Genomic DNA, 15,248 nt, shown 5'->3' on the forward strand with positions numbered 1-15,248 from the left:
TAGCTGCCACTGTTTCTGTTTAACAAGGAGATCACAGGAATAAGTGGAAAACCTGAAGACTTCATTCCTACATATGCTAATTCCTGCTTACACTGCTCTGCCATAAAACCACATCTGTAGCCCATGTGAGCCTTTGTTATTCTACAGGAGAGCCATAATACAAATGTAATTCAGACCCTGTTTGAATATATCTAGTCTACCTTTGCTGCTGTTGCAAAAGTGTGCCTTCTTAGTTTTCATGCATCGCAGAGGAGGTAACTACATTTGAAGATAGCTGCATACAGACGTTACCTGCTGCAGCGAGACGATGGTGTAATGCAGAGCAAGCGCAAGCTGATCAGCAGAGCAAAAAGTACCTCTTCTGCATTGCAAGGCATGCTTCTGAAAACATGTTAGTGATTCAGAGATGAATATTTATTATTGTTGATTAGCACAGTAAAGTATATGTAGTAGTGGTCAAACAGCAAAAATCACAGACTGAGGACTCATAATTATTTGCCTGTGATTTGTTTGCTTTATCTGTTTAGTTTATAACAGAACAGACTTTTTAGCAGTTTCGAAGTGCAATACACATCGATAGTGTGCCCTGGTCGAAATGCAAGTAAATATAACTGAAGGCAGGCCCCCCTCTGCATCCCACTCATATGGGCTTCCTGAAAAGCTTTAATTACAGATTTGACCTTGGTCTTTGTCTGAAGAAGGACTACAAGTATGAGTTGCTGTGTAATTGCTGTCAAAAGTGTTTTAGCTCATTAAATGTCTACATGAGAACCTTCTTCAGTTCCTGGTGTTGCCAAGTAGGCTTTAAGGAAATTAAAATCCTAGGTCTTTGTAATCATCCTTATAGCCAGTTGGGTGATAATTAATGAACATATCTGACATCATTAAGCCAGTATGTATTCCTCTGCATCACTAGTCAGCATTAACTATAAGGGTGGCATAAAGAATAGCACTGAAGCATTTGAGGGAGGAGCTGCCGGAACAAGGAGCGAGCAGAGGGCTGCAGAAATCCCACAGACTGGAAAACACTTAGCGCTTTCTGCTGATAAATAGGCAGCTTCCTGCTGAATGTATCCAAATCACTGAATTTATTCACAGATGTCAGTGGCCCCTGCTGCTGACCATTGCAAACCCATGAATTTAGCCTTACAAATCACCCTAAAGGTCAGAAAATACCGTTTTCCATGCCTTACGAGTGGAAATGGAAGCACCTAAGGATGTGTTCAGTGTCAAAAGAAGAATTGTGGTTAAGAATTAGAAACAAAACTCTGATTTTTTTTTTTTTTCCACACAATTGAAGAAAAGTTCCCCCCCTGCAAGGGTAAAGCTGGTTTCAGCATGAGATAAATTCTCAGGAGCTTGCCTGAGACCTTTGGAAAGCACCCAGAGACAACAGTGAAGAGCAGTATAACAACCTGAATAGCCTCCCAGGGAATTCTGCTGTTCACAAGACTAATCTCATTTTACTCACAGCTTGTATGATCCACCTGGGTACACCTGGCACATTCAGCAGTACTGTGCAAGTCTTCAATCTGCATGTAGCAGCCTACTTGAAATTGCTAGGAATAAGTAGGGCTAGTGCCTTTTCTTGTACCTGTTATGCTCATCAGCAGCACAGGTGTTTCTCGACTGTAGGCACACCTGCATGTCTGCCCCCAGTAAGTAGAGCGCGCAATCTCAAGGGTTGCCTGTAATTCATTAAACCAAGAGATCTGGTATTGGATCTGACAATCAGGAATAACATGCTGATTGTTTTTATACAGTAGCTTGGAAGTAAGCTAAATCACAGAGAATTCTGACATAGATTAGGTGAGTTAATTACTGAGTATACTGAACAGAGTAGTGTTTACTTACATATTAATCTGTCTACACATATATTTACCTGTGAGATTATCAAACACTCTCATACTGCCCTCTGCTTCCTCTAGGTTTGTGCCTGATAGTTTATGCAGCTTCTCAAGCTGGGTTTTTACGTTTCCACCCAGACTACCCTAGGACTTAATTCTGGGGTTAAGATCTCTAATTAGCCAGCGGTAATTTGACATTTACACTAAAAATGCCAAATTCTCTTTCAGAAAGAAAATGTTTCTATTCCATTCTAGTGGTAGGAAACCTCTGCAGGCAAAATGGGCATTGCTGAGGTTCCTACTCTTAAAATTTGTTTCATGGGCTCTTTGAGTGCTGGGGCAGTTTCACTGTCTTTATCCCTGACAGCCAGTGCTTTCTACTTGTGAAAAATGACAAGTACAGAGATACCAAGCCAGCTGCCATCCACAGGAACGGTGGGGCTGTTGCCTTAGTTTTGCTGCAGTAAGACAATTCTGCAAAGTTTGCCGAAAGTCATGGTTTCTAGCAGCTGTTGTGATTTCAGTGCTCCTGTTGTGCTGCCTTTTTGTCCCTTAGTTATTCATCTCTCCTGCTGATGTTGTCAGAATGAGACACCTTCTCTGGAAACACCTGTCACTTTAGTAATAAATAAGCAAAGCTTATCAGTGATGGACTTTCTACTGATGACTTTCCCAAAATTATCTGGACAATGATCAGTCAGTCCTCTTGAGATGGGAAAGGTAGACTGTGTTGAATGGGCTTGTATTCTTCTCTGCTAAGGTGTGTGTTTGTTTGCTTTTCCACTACTGAAGAGGTATTTTCACTTTGGAGCTAGAATCACAACATAGTTTATTATACCTGAGCAGCAGAGGGAGCTGGCAGAAGAATCTAGCTAGTCAATAGGTCAAACTAACATAGGTGCCACCCTGGCTGGGTGAGTGTAGGGAATGAAGGGCAGTTTCATATTTAGTTTTGTAACATTTACTGCTGGTTGCCCTGAAAAATCCTGATGGAATATGTAAAAAACAAACCTTCCTATACATGTAAATTTCTGAATGGCTTGGGTTTTCCTCCTCCTACCTAAGGAAGTCCAGTCCCTCTCAGAGATGGAAAACATCAAACCTACTGGTCCCAGGGACTCCTTCCATTCAGAAGGCCACCCGACAACTTGGATCCAGTCAGATCTCACATGGTGAGCGGGAAGAGCAGAAGACTCCCTTTTAACTTCAATTCACATTCCTCTCACATCACACGTTTGCAGGACGGATGCTGCTTCCCTCCCGCTTTGGGATCCTGTGTACTGGGTGCTACTGGGTGATGGATCCACACACTGCTGTCAGCCTCTGCTAGTGCCCTGCTTCCCACAGTGATGGGGATCCAGCCTCCCCCCCCCCGCCCCGCCCCCCAATCCCATCCCTTGGGCTTTTCTCTGGACTATTGTATCTTTCTTCACCTGCCAAAACTGGGGTCACTTTTGCAGCTCCAAATGAGTCTAACTTAAGGATACAACCAAGTCTGACAGGCAGATATATGGAAAATGCCATATGGAATATCACCGGGTTTATTACACAGTTATAAATTGTAAAATGTTGAGCGCAGACTTGCCAGGTATCAGAACAGAGGGTGTGGGGAACCAGATGCCGAAGTTCTAAAACATACTACCTCCCACCGCAGTCAAAGGCAACAAGTCATCTCGTCATCAGGCTACTGGGATCAATCCTGCATTGACAGATGACTAGGATGGAAGATACAAGAGGTTTTTAATATCTGGTTTCTAGAACCCTAAGACAGATGCCAAGGGAAGGATTCCAGGGTCCTAGGAAGAGGAAAGAGCTTCCTCTAGCCAATCCTAACAGCATGGCTTTAGAATTAAAACATGTTTCCTGACATTAAGGAACTGGTATCCTTATGAGTCCTTTGCCCTGTCCCTCTGCTGATTCAGCAACTCTCCCCCCCCCTCCCCCCGCCCCTCCCTTCCCCCTGCAGCTCCAATTTGTAGGCCAGAACCTACATCCTCTGGAGCAGCCTTTTGGAAGTCTGTTTGCCTTTCTTATGGCCTTGGCTGTGCAAACTCAATGAAAATGCCATACTTGGGTTGACTCCAGGCACCAAGCATCATTACATACTTTTAGTACAGGCCATTGCAACAGGGCTGTTAGATGACATCTTGGTACAGGGGTAACCAAATTCTGCCTTTGAGTTCAGACACGCTGATCTGGTCTCCTAAGATCCTCTATGGGCACCCTCTAATAGTAATACTTTTCTAGTGAAAAGCCTTTTGATCTTAGCACACAGCTTCATAGATTGGAAGGAGATAAGGGAAGGAACAACTCTATGTTTTTTAAGTCTCAGCAATACTTGGAGCATTGCCTGGACTCTCAGGTCCTGTGTGGCTTTGTACACTCCCTGGGTGTGGTTTACCCACTTCATTCATATCTCCTATGGTCCAAGGATCACTTGGCATTTCCTAGCTCTTTACAGCAATCTTGGAGTTCTGGCCAAAAGGCCAAGGGCAGTAAAGCAACCTGGAGCAATCTCCACATTTTGGCACACAGGAGTACAGACTCATTTTCAGGAGGAATTTGACATGAGTCCAGGCCGGGTCTTTAAGTACACAGGCTGTTGCTTTTTAGATATTTTTTTTTTTTAAACATACACTACCGAAAGGTTGTCAGACAACTCTACTAGGTTGCACATACCCTTTAGATGATCCTATCCCTACGTCAGCAATGTTCTCCATCAATTACTGAATCAGATATTAAGCACAGGACTGGTTTCACCTATTTTATGCTCAGAGGAAGACGAGGATTAGAACACTAGGACATGCCACAGGGAGAAAGGGAGCCTGTCAACAAATGTATGTTGTTACCATACCTGGTAACACTGGTTAATTAACACTGGTAACGCTGGTGTAACGCTGCAGCAGAGTGATCAGAAGTAAGACCAGAGCACTGTCGGTATTGTAGGGTAGGGCTGCAATTTGTGCGTGTGTATGGATGGGAAGCGATAAATGTAAGGATCTAGCATTGATCTCGGCTCTGACCAGTACCATTGACCTTTCACAGTCCGGGCAAACAGATAACATGAAAAAGAAATGCCTAGTTCAGAGTGTGGATCTGAGGCAGGAGAAGCACAGAGAAGATACTGGGGTTCCTGGCAATAGCGCTGCTTTGTTTTTCAGTGAACAGTGTCTGCCTCTGTCATAAAGTTCTTTCTTCTGTTTTATCAGTGCGCTGTTCCAATGAAGTGCTCAAAACCCTCCTACCTAAGAAATGACAGAGAACCGTTGATCTGAGGTAAAAATTGAACTGCAAATGAACCACTTGTCTTTTCCATGTGTTTACTCTGACCCCAGCTGATTTCTACAACTGTCAATTAATAATCTTATTTCATTTAATCAATCAACCCATTGCAATTAATTGAAATGTATGTATGCAAAATGGCAAACGCTTCTCTCAGGAAGGGCCTCGAGGGAACGTGCTGTCAGCAACAGTGCTCTGGAAAGCTTGTTCCATTTATTTAAATGAATAAATACAAATCCTGATGACTTCATGGCCTGAATATTAATGCACGTAATTAAACATGCTTATTCTGGCATGTAACAGCATGCCAGGCCCTGGCCTGGGGAGGCTCCATAAACAGAACCTTCTCCCTGAGTCTCTTGCTATTGCCTGTGGTCCATGAATATATTCTTAGCCTTTGATTTATCTCCACAGAAAGGTGGGAAGGGGAGGCACGAAAGCAGTCAGATAGGAAAGATAATGTGCAAGACACGGAGGAAATTTCCTCCTTCTTTTTGAGTCAGCTTGTTAATATCTAGGTAGTGGAACAAGCCTGGCACATTGCTTTGAAATTGTAACAGACTGTAGAGTGGCTCCTGCTGCCTGGTCATTACGGTCTTGCATGGATATGTTATGACTATTGGCAGTAGGCTAGAGTAGTCTCTAGCCCTCTTTGCAATGCACCTCTGGGAGCCTTTCCACGTGAAGTCTTGCCCAAGTGAAAGTAGCAGGACTGGGCTTGAAGTATGCTGCCCAAAACACTCCTCCTGACCTCTGCTGTAACACTGCCATAGCACCCTGCAGCAGTGCTCCCTGGATGAGAGGAGCAAGGACACAGCCTCTGGCCTCAGGGTAACTGTTAGCTTTAGTTTGGCAAGGGTCTGTCTGTATGTACCTGGGGCTCTGCCTATGCTGCAGGCTGTTGAACCAGGCTGTAGTGACCTTTTCCTTCAGGCCCACTTAAGCACCTCTACACCATGCTGTGGTCTGCAACAGAGATGACCCCAGTACCTCATCAGGCACATCCACCTCTGCTCCAGCAGTGCTTTTGTCCCAGTTGCTCCCAGCAGTTAGTTCTAGGTCCAACTACTCTGTATATGGTTCTTCTAGAGTTATGAGCTTTAGGATGAGGTTTGGATATTTCAGGGAAAGGAAAACCTTTTTAAACAGTTGGCAAGACTCTGTCCCTTAGGAAAACCATCACTCATTTCACTCAGGAGCACATTTCCCTCCCGTCACAAGCCCACTGAAGAGTTTCTACTTGGAGTCAAGGCCAAGAAGCATGTCCAGGACAAGTTGTTGCAAGAGAAAGTTCACACATCTCCCAGTCATAGCACTGAAATGGTTCCAGGTGGTGGCTATCCTTTTCCAGCCTTCTACCTCCATTTACAGGATCAATTAGAGACAGTTCATGTAGAAATGTTGGTTTCCACAGATTTTATCTGATGGAAGTATAAGAAAATTACACTGTGCCTCTCTGTATGGTTACTCCCAGCACCATGGCTTAACCTTGCCTTTTTACAGGTGTTTTTCTTATAATCCTCCATAATTGTGGAGATTTAAAGAAACACGCTGTAGGTCAGGTATAAGTCCGTGTCTTTACTTGTTTACCTGTATATGCTTTCCTCATATCTAGCCAGATTCTCAGCGGCTTGGTTTTCATTTACAACAGCAGAAAGCATTGTATTTGCTATGGGACTGTGGCAGGGGAAACTGCAACCCCTCTAGTCCGGTTGCCAGAGTCAAATTAAGATTAAGAAGGGGTCAGTGGTTTTTAGAAAACCACATGGTGATCAGCAAAAGAGTAATCTGCTATCATAAAACAGAGAGTTTGCTGGGCAGGGCTCTGCCAGCAGTTCTTTGATTAGTACTGCCAGCACACACTTGCACAGATGCATGTCTGGTTGCTTGGCTAAGGGTAGAGATCATTCAGTCTTCTTTCCCCCTTCTGCAACTTTCAAGACAAGTATTAACTGCAGGACACACCACACAAACCTCTGTACAATTGACTGGCCATATGAAAAATAAAAATCAATAATTTATGAATTAAAATTAGTATTTTTGTGCTCAGCAGTTCTCAAGGAATGGGTACAGAACTCTATATGATACACTGAACAGTCTAAAGTCTGCATTCTTTATAGGGACTCAGCACTGAGTTTTCTTCCTGGGACAAGGGAAAATAGGTTTCCTTCATCTGCTAATCTACAGCAAAAGCTTGGTGAGGAAAAAGGCCATCCTAATAGGCTACAGGATCAGATGCACTAGACATAAGAACTTAGTTCCCCAGACCAGCATCAAGAAGGCAGGCCAGACCTGATGCTTTGAATAGAGGGACAGGAACACCATCAGTCTCTGGAGTTCCTTGTATGTGAAAGGCCTCCAATCCAAGTAAAGGCTCTAGTTCCCTGCCATAACAAATAACCACAATCACCAGTTCAGAAACAGGTTACAGAAAATTCTTTGAAGATTTCCCTCACACACTCAGTTCTAGCCACAATGACAGTCTGTCAGTACTTGGTTGATGGTGAGGCTTTGGGCACCAATTCCTCTTCCTCTAAAGTAAAAGCTTTTGATCTATGTTTGTCTAATTCTGAACAGGTTTGAGGCATTTCTCTCATCAGTACTGATGATTTTCGCCAAGAGATTACTTAAAGAGCCTCAGTGAATCAAAAACTCCTCTAAGCCAGAAATGAGAAATGTGTAAGAGTGCAAGCAGAGGGGAAAGTCTCCACACACCTCCTAAGAAAGTTTCTGGACAGGTTCTTACGAATAGGAGAAAATGAACAAAGGAATTAAGAGCTCATGGGAAATGGTTGACCCAGCATCCCTGCAGGAGTAGTATAAATAGCTGCCCTGATTCACTGCATTCACATTGGATCAGTCTGCCCTTTATCAAATCTTGCCTGGTAAATACTTGAAAAGTATCTCAGCAGCTGCTCTGCCGGCTTCAGGAAAAGGCTCAATCAGGGTTTCTTCCTGTTCTGCACCTCTCCACCAAACAGGCTCCCATAGCTTCCAGCCTGTCTTGGCTGGAAGAGCTAAGCCAGACCCTAATACAGTTAATGTTGTTGACAACCCTGCACTACGCAAAGGAGCTAGCTCCAAGTAGCAAGCATACAGCAAGTACTGTGTTCTGCACTAACACCAGCTTGAACTGAAACGGTGCTTTTATCTACCTTACAAACTGCATTTCAGCAGGATTCACTATCAGGACACAGCCACATGCCGATAGTTTTTCTATCTTTGGCTCACCATTCAACTCATGAGTGTTTTCTGCTCAGTAAAACCTGGCACAGTGTGACACATCCAACTTCCCTACGTAACACAGACGCACTGCAGTGTAGCCCTGACTGAAGCACTTCATCCACTGTAAGTTCAGTACTACTCCTTCAAATCTTCAACTGGCTGCTAGAACAGAGCCCACAGATAAACCAGCCACAGCCTCCACCCAAATCCAGCTAGGGCAATTCTCCCCATCTTTAGGACAGAGCACTGATATTGTGAACCTCTGATCGCAGATATGTCTTCATCAGCTAGCTTGGAAATACCCGGAACATACATATGAACACAGGTGATTGTGCTGTACACATGTGCAAGATGCATGCATGGAAACTCTTTGGTAATGATACAGCATTAGTATTTCTGGACATTTTGGTTCACAGGGAAGAGAATTTAGAGGTTGCTTGGGACATGCCCAGACAGTCTCAGATTTCATTAGTGGATAAAGCCAGAGCATCCAGAAATCTGTTTGCTGCAGGGACTGTGACTGGACAGAAACAGAAAGGACTGTAATGAGCATGAGTGTACTGGCTACATGTCCATCCTGTCTGATGGGAACATGAACCCTTGCCTGGTAGGCAAACAAGCCAGGACAGCTAATACTCCAAAGAGTCAGAAGAATCAGCTGTGCATCTGAACGATTTTTTTTTTTTTTTTTTTGTGTGTGAACAATAGCACAGTTTAGCAGATATAGGGAAGCCAGCTTTCAAATTGTAGGGTACCATCCCCACAGAGAACTGGAAGGAAAGAGCTGTTTCACTGTGCAGCTTGGTCCAACTGAGCACAGCCTTTCTTTTGTGCTTTTCACCCAGGAATTGGGTACTGATCAGGGAAGGAGAAAAAAAAACCAGCCAGACCACAGGTTGCTTTTCATAGAAAGAACTTGTAAAATCTTTGTATAACTAAGTACTTCATTTCAAAGCCTGCAATAAACCAGACTTGCAGCTCATAAAAAAAAATATAAAAATCCCAGCAACAGTTTCTCCTGCAACTTTTTGACTTCCAACAGCAACTTCAGTACTCAAATTATTCCTCTGCAGGCAGGCTGCATGTCACCTTAACATCAAAAGTCCATGTCAAGCCAGATGCCTATCCTGAGTTGCATTCAGATCTCCTACCTCTCCAAGGGCCAAGTGCAATAGCAGGCATGGCAGCAAACAACATAGAAGGGAGAGCCTGCCTACTGATTTGATCAGGTACATGAAGGTACGATTGCTTTGCATCCTGCTTTAGGGACAAAGACGTGTTCTGCTAAAAATCTGAAATTTACAGTAAATCATACCCTGAAAGCTTTTTTTTTTTTCCAATTAGATGTTGCAGCAGCACTCAACACAGGAATAAGTCACAGCCTGCAGAATCTGCCCTCCCTCATGTGCCTGAGAGGATGAGTACCTGTTGCCTGCCAAACACTATCATTCCAGCGTTCTCAACATTAAAGGCTCAGAGCCTGATGAGCTGTGAATGTCTTTGCTCCACAGCAGAACAAGGAACTGCTTTGCAGAAGTGTTCTTTACATCAAAGAAACAAGCAAACAAGAATTGATGCTTTTCAAGTCTAAGCTAAGGCTTATAAGCTGCTGGTAGGCACATAATAAATAGCATATCCTTTCAAATCGAGATGAACCTGCATAGATAAGAATGAGTTCAGGGTCTAATGTGTGTATGACTTGAGAGCAACTGCACCACTCTCCTCTTTTCTGTAACCTCCTGGTAATACACTGGTCCAAGGCTAAAATTACCTGTCTCAGATGCTGGCCTTTTCATAGGCTGCAAGGAATAAAATTTCATCTTCAGCCCTCATCTTGCTGCTACCCAGCAGTTAGCTGCAACTGAAGATGGACTATCTCCAGGCTTTGGGCAAAAGGCAAAGCAACAGACACTGTTATTCCTACCCAGGACAGGATGAAGAGATTAGTTGACACACAAACGCTTGGAAGGACTATGAGCACCAACTGCTTCCCTGCCTTCTTAAGTGACTCCTAAACTCAGGCCATTGCTTCTGGGAGAGGTGGTTGAGTAGCAGTCAGCCTCCTTTGTGTGTTGGCTGTTCTCTCTATCGCATTGCCCATAAAGTCTGATGGGCAGCACAAGTGACAGTCCACACAATTTCACTTTGCTCCAGCAGCTTTTGCAGGATACAGTCACACTGCCACCACAGAAATTAGGATTTTTTGACCTGTGGAAAATGCACTGCTGTGCTTCACCAGTGAATGACTTGCTAAAGCAAAGACCCGATGTGCAGGCATTCTTATAGGAGTCCAACATGGTACCTTATGAACCCACCTCTGAACTGCGGAACAGTCTCCAACTGCCTCTGCCACCCCAGAAGAACAGAGCCTGTACTCTACCCCTGGTCTCAACACCTTCTGGCCTTACCCTGTAAGTAGCTCCTACACACATTCCCCCACCTGTCTGGAAGTGCTGCATTGAGTCCGTAAGCACAAGTCTTGAAATCTCTTTAGGAAAGCCCTTCTCACCTCTTTTCTGAGAAAGTGTTTGTTCTTACTACCTGTTCAAGAAAAGCTGTTACCTATACTCCAAACAATTAACATTACATCAAATTCATCTTCTTCAGCAGATGCCACTGTGATCCAAGCCAAATGCTTAACATACAACTTCAGCAAAGAAAGGCGTGTAGTGCAACTCCTCCTAAAGAATCCCTGCACAAAACCTGGAGAGTCTGAACAGTCCTTTTACAGTCTCAGGATCATAGTTAAGATTCTAAAGGAGAGCCAGCAAACACCCACAACAATGTAGGGAGAGGAGGACAAAGCCCTTACCCTTCACTGCTTAGCCTCAGCTCACATCATCTGTCTTGTGAACCAGGTGAATTCATAGGCATTTTCTACCAAGTTGGATCATTACAGATTATGCGCAAGGTTTTTATTCATAATATCAGCAAAATAAAACTGACACCAGACCCAAGATGAAAACAATCCAGCAAATCACCAAGAATAATTATAGGAACATACTGAATATTTCTTTGATTTACCAGTAACTCTAGTAATGAGTCAGACAAGTGTTCTAATTGCATCCATGAACAAGCTGCTCTCTTATAAATGGCTTCAGATCTGCAAGGAAATAACTCTTTGTGTATGGATCCAAATGCAGAAGGAGGATTTTAAAGAGTAAACTACTTCAGCAAAACCCTATACATGTAGTCACTACTGCTCATCAGCAGTATTAGTAGGTCAGGTACTGAAATACATACAACTTTACAGAATTCAAAAGGAACATTTCAAATTTAAGGCACCCACAGAAAAGCCAGTCTAAGGCAGCAGAATAAAGTTGCTGCAAAAGAGAACTTTGTTGAAGAAATCCCTACCGTCCCAAGCCACAATCAAGCCCTTGTCAGTCTCCTTTCACAGGGAAGGAGCAGTTGGTCTGGCAAACAGACACTGTCTATGGCTGAGATGCCTCCAGCCTGTACACAAAAATGCTCCTGATCTACCTAGGACCAGAAACAACTCATGAACTAGGGGCAGTAATATCTAGCCTCAAGCAAAAGGGGAACAGGAGAGAAGGATCAATCATATCTGTAAAGTGTTTTGAGATCCACCATTTAGTGTAATTGGTGTATGACTGACCCTTGTAATCTAGGCAGTGCCAGCACAACATGCTTGCCAGAGTCCACAGTCCTTTAGTCAGCTTGCCCCAGTCCCAGCATAAAAAAGGCTCAGGCACTCTCTATAAATCAGTGAAGCCTCATGAATCTTTGGTCTGCTGTGGGGCTGCGTAGAGAAAGACCCCAGCCAGACAGTGCTGCATCCCCACTGGAATCCAGCTTTTCCTTCTGGAAGCCCCGTGCCACAGTAACACACACACCAAATTCTGCCATCAGTCCCATAAGCAGGGAGCTACCACTCCTTTGAGGGAAGGAGGTAGGCAAGTTGGAGTTCCAATAAATTAAAGATGCACTTTTGCAGTAAAGTCCCTTTCCAAACAATAATGACAAAGTGAAGTGACAAGGCAGGGCATGCAGGCTATAGAGCACCCCCCCCCCCCCCCCCCGCAACCCCAAGCAGTAAAGAACAAGGGAGATCTCTGTACAGCCCAATCAGAACAGAGCCTGCTGTGGGAATCCCAGCTGCTGTCTTCTTCCTTTGCCTTCTACATGTTAAATGGATTTGCCACTTTAATATTCTTTTATAGCAAGCCTCAAAGAAGCTCATTTACAACGCATAACGACTACAAGGCTCTGCTAGTAGTTGCATTTAAAAATCTCTACATTATAGCATGGAGAGCAAGCTTCCCTTCACCTCCTTTTTGAGCAGAAGCTGCCATCCATAACCTATCAGGAATGTAAAGGGTGTTCCACAGCAAACAGCCACCACCACCACCAATTACCCTGCGAGTCTACAAATCAGGATGGTCAAGTCAGAGGTGGAAAAAGCAGTGTGCTGGCACCATCCTGCATGCTCAGGTTGTAGTAAAAAGTGACATAATTTGGCAGCTGTATTAAAGGGGATTCTCAATTATATCCCACCCCCTACTGCTTTAGCCTTCTCCAGGCTAAACAAACCCAGCTGGAATTTCTAGCATGTGGACTCTTCCAGCATATCAGTCTCCAATATTCATGCCATGCAGGTGTTTCCAATATCATCATCAGCAGCTGTGCTTGCATGTTAAAGAGTTCTGAGCAAGGAACTGGACCAAGGAGGGAAAAAGAGTAACAACATGGTTCAGTCTCACCCCCTTATGTGGGAAGTGTCGTAGCATACCTAGGACAAAGGCATCAGAGGCACTGCACAAACATTTTAGATATAGATGCACTGCACCATGTTCCAGGAGAAAGTCTGCTGTTTTGTTCTCTTAAGGAGCATAAACTCACTTTGAGAAGCAGTAGAATCCTATGTCAAAATTCAGTGTTGCCAAAGACAAAGGGCTTTTAACTATTGAGTAATATTTTTACTTTGATGCTTAATTACCCCCTACAGTCCACAAACCTCTCCCTGTGGCTTCAGTCTGCAGCCTCCACAATAGCTTTGGAACAAACAGCAAGTACACATTATCCCAACAACATTAATGTAACCTGAGTGGGCTCTGTCAATGCATAACTCCATGCTGCCTAGCAGCAAAATGTAAAGGACAGTCTGAATTGGTAACAGGCTGCTTACTCTCTCAGCTGGCCTCCACAACAGCATGACTGATAAAGATGCAAGACAAAGCTATACCTAATTTACATACATGAATTTTAACCAGGAATCCATTCCCATATATTAGAAAATAAGCCCTGGACAGCTTCTGCCCCCCCATGGCTTGTTAATAGTTTATCTGGTAAAATAAGGCAGCCTCACAGAAATACTTCAATTCATTTGTGCTGGTGAAAAAACAGGAACAGAGCCCCAGAACACCTCTGCAGGGCCTGAAGCTTTGGGCTGTGCCTGATCTCAGATGCTATAGTAAGACAGGACTCAGGCTAAATGTTTTGGATGGGCCTGCTTGACGCTACAGCTGTGATTCCTACTCTACATAGCTGAAGGCTTGGTGAAATAAAGAATAGAAACCATGCATAGCATAGCCAGGCATGAGGCAAAATCTGTTAACCAGAATCAGATGCTAAGAATTCTCAACAACACCTTAAGGGGAAAAAGGGATGGGCTGCAACAATGCTAGTGCAGTGTCTGCAAGACAAAGCTAGTCTATTACTGCCCCAGTGCAAGGTTAGCTCTCATTAGCACAGGATATACTTTCTTCCCCCAAAGTAGTAAATTCCTCCCCTTTGCATTAGGAATTAGTTAGCATTTAACAGCCTAGAAAAAGGGGAAGGAAATAATTCAGTTGACCCACCCCCTTATGTACTTTTGAAAACTTCTGTACAGTAAAGCATTATTCTGATGCACCGGCTCCTACTCATTCAGAGAAAGCACGGCCTGAACATGATGTCAGGAAAGTACTGACCAGAAAGACTGGCTCAAAGCTCTGTGTCCAATAGATTCCTCCTGCAGCTGGGACCATGGGAGGGGGTATGCACACTGAACAACAGCAGAGCTCAGGTTTCTTGGAAGTTGACCCTGATATGCTGCTGCATTGAGAAAAGCTCCTGCTAAGTTACAAAAGCAGAGCAGATACAGTACTTAACTAGTGGCAAAGCTTCAGGCAAACCTAACAGCCAGCACCAGCCTTGCCTTTGTTTCTTCCCCACTCTAGCGGACAGTAGAAAAGGCACATGCTGCTTACTAGGACAGTTTGTATGCAGCCCCTTTAACTAGTTCTCTAGTTCTTTAATGATGTTTGATTCTGCTACTTGTTACCCTCAGGTAATTACTGTAGAAGGCACAGTATGGCCTAGCCATCTCAAAAATGCATTCACCTCAGAGGCTTCCTACCCTGGGAAGTGTCATAAAGCAAGCTGCTCTTGCATATGAGCAAACAGTGAAATGCAGCTCGATCCTCATGTATAAAATGGCATTTCCAACCCATATAGTTGCCGTACAGGTCTAAGTACTAGGGCTTTATTACCGAAGCTGGAAGTCAGACTAGAGAAGTCAACATGGATTCCATGATGGAGGCCACATCAGCTCCCCTTAAACTGTACTTCTCTGGAAGAATGTCCTTCCTTTACCTAGCTACCTGTTTAGTCAAACCATTTTACTTCATTCAAATTTTAAATGAGATGAAGATTACTATAAAAGTTCATAGATGATACTTTATTAGAAACAGAGTTTCCACAGATCCAGTCTAGTCACCTCCAAGGAAGCAGGGCAACGTCACTGGTGTCATTCCTACAGACAATTATCTAGCTGGAGCTAGTACCTTACCTGCTAGAAAGGACAACCTTTGTGTCAAGATCTGAGGGACAATTTCACAATGGCAGATGCAAAACAGTCTTGCTTGGCCTTTTACTCACATCTAACAGGCA

The sequence above is a fragment of the Accipiter gentilis genome, chromosome 5 (genome assembly GCF_929443795.1).
Source record: "Accipiter gentilis chromosome 5, bAccGen1.1, whole genome shotgun sequence".
In the NCBI taxonomy this organism is placed as follows: Eukaryota; Metazoa; Chordata; class Aves; order Accipitriformes; family Accipitridae; genus Astur; species Astur gentilis.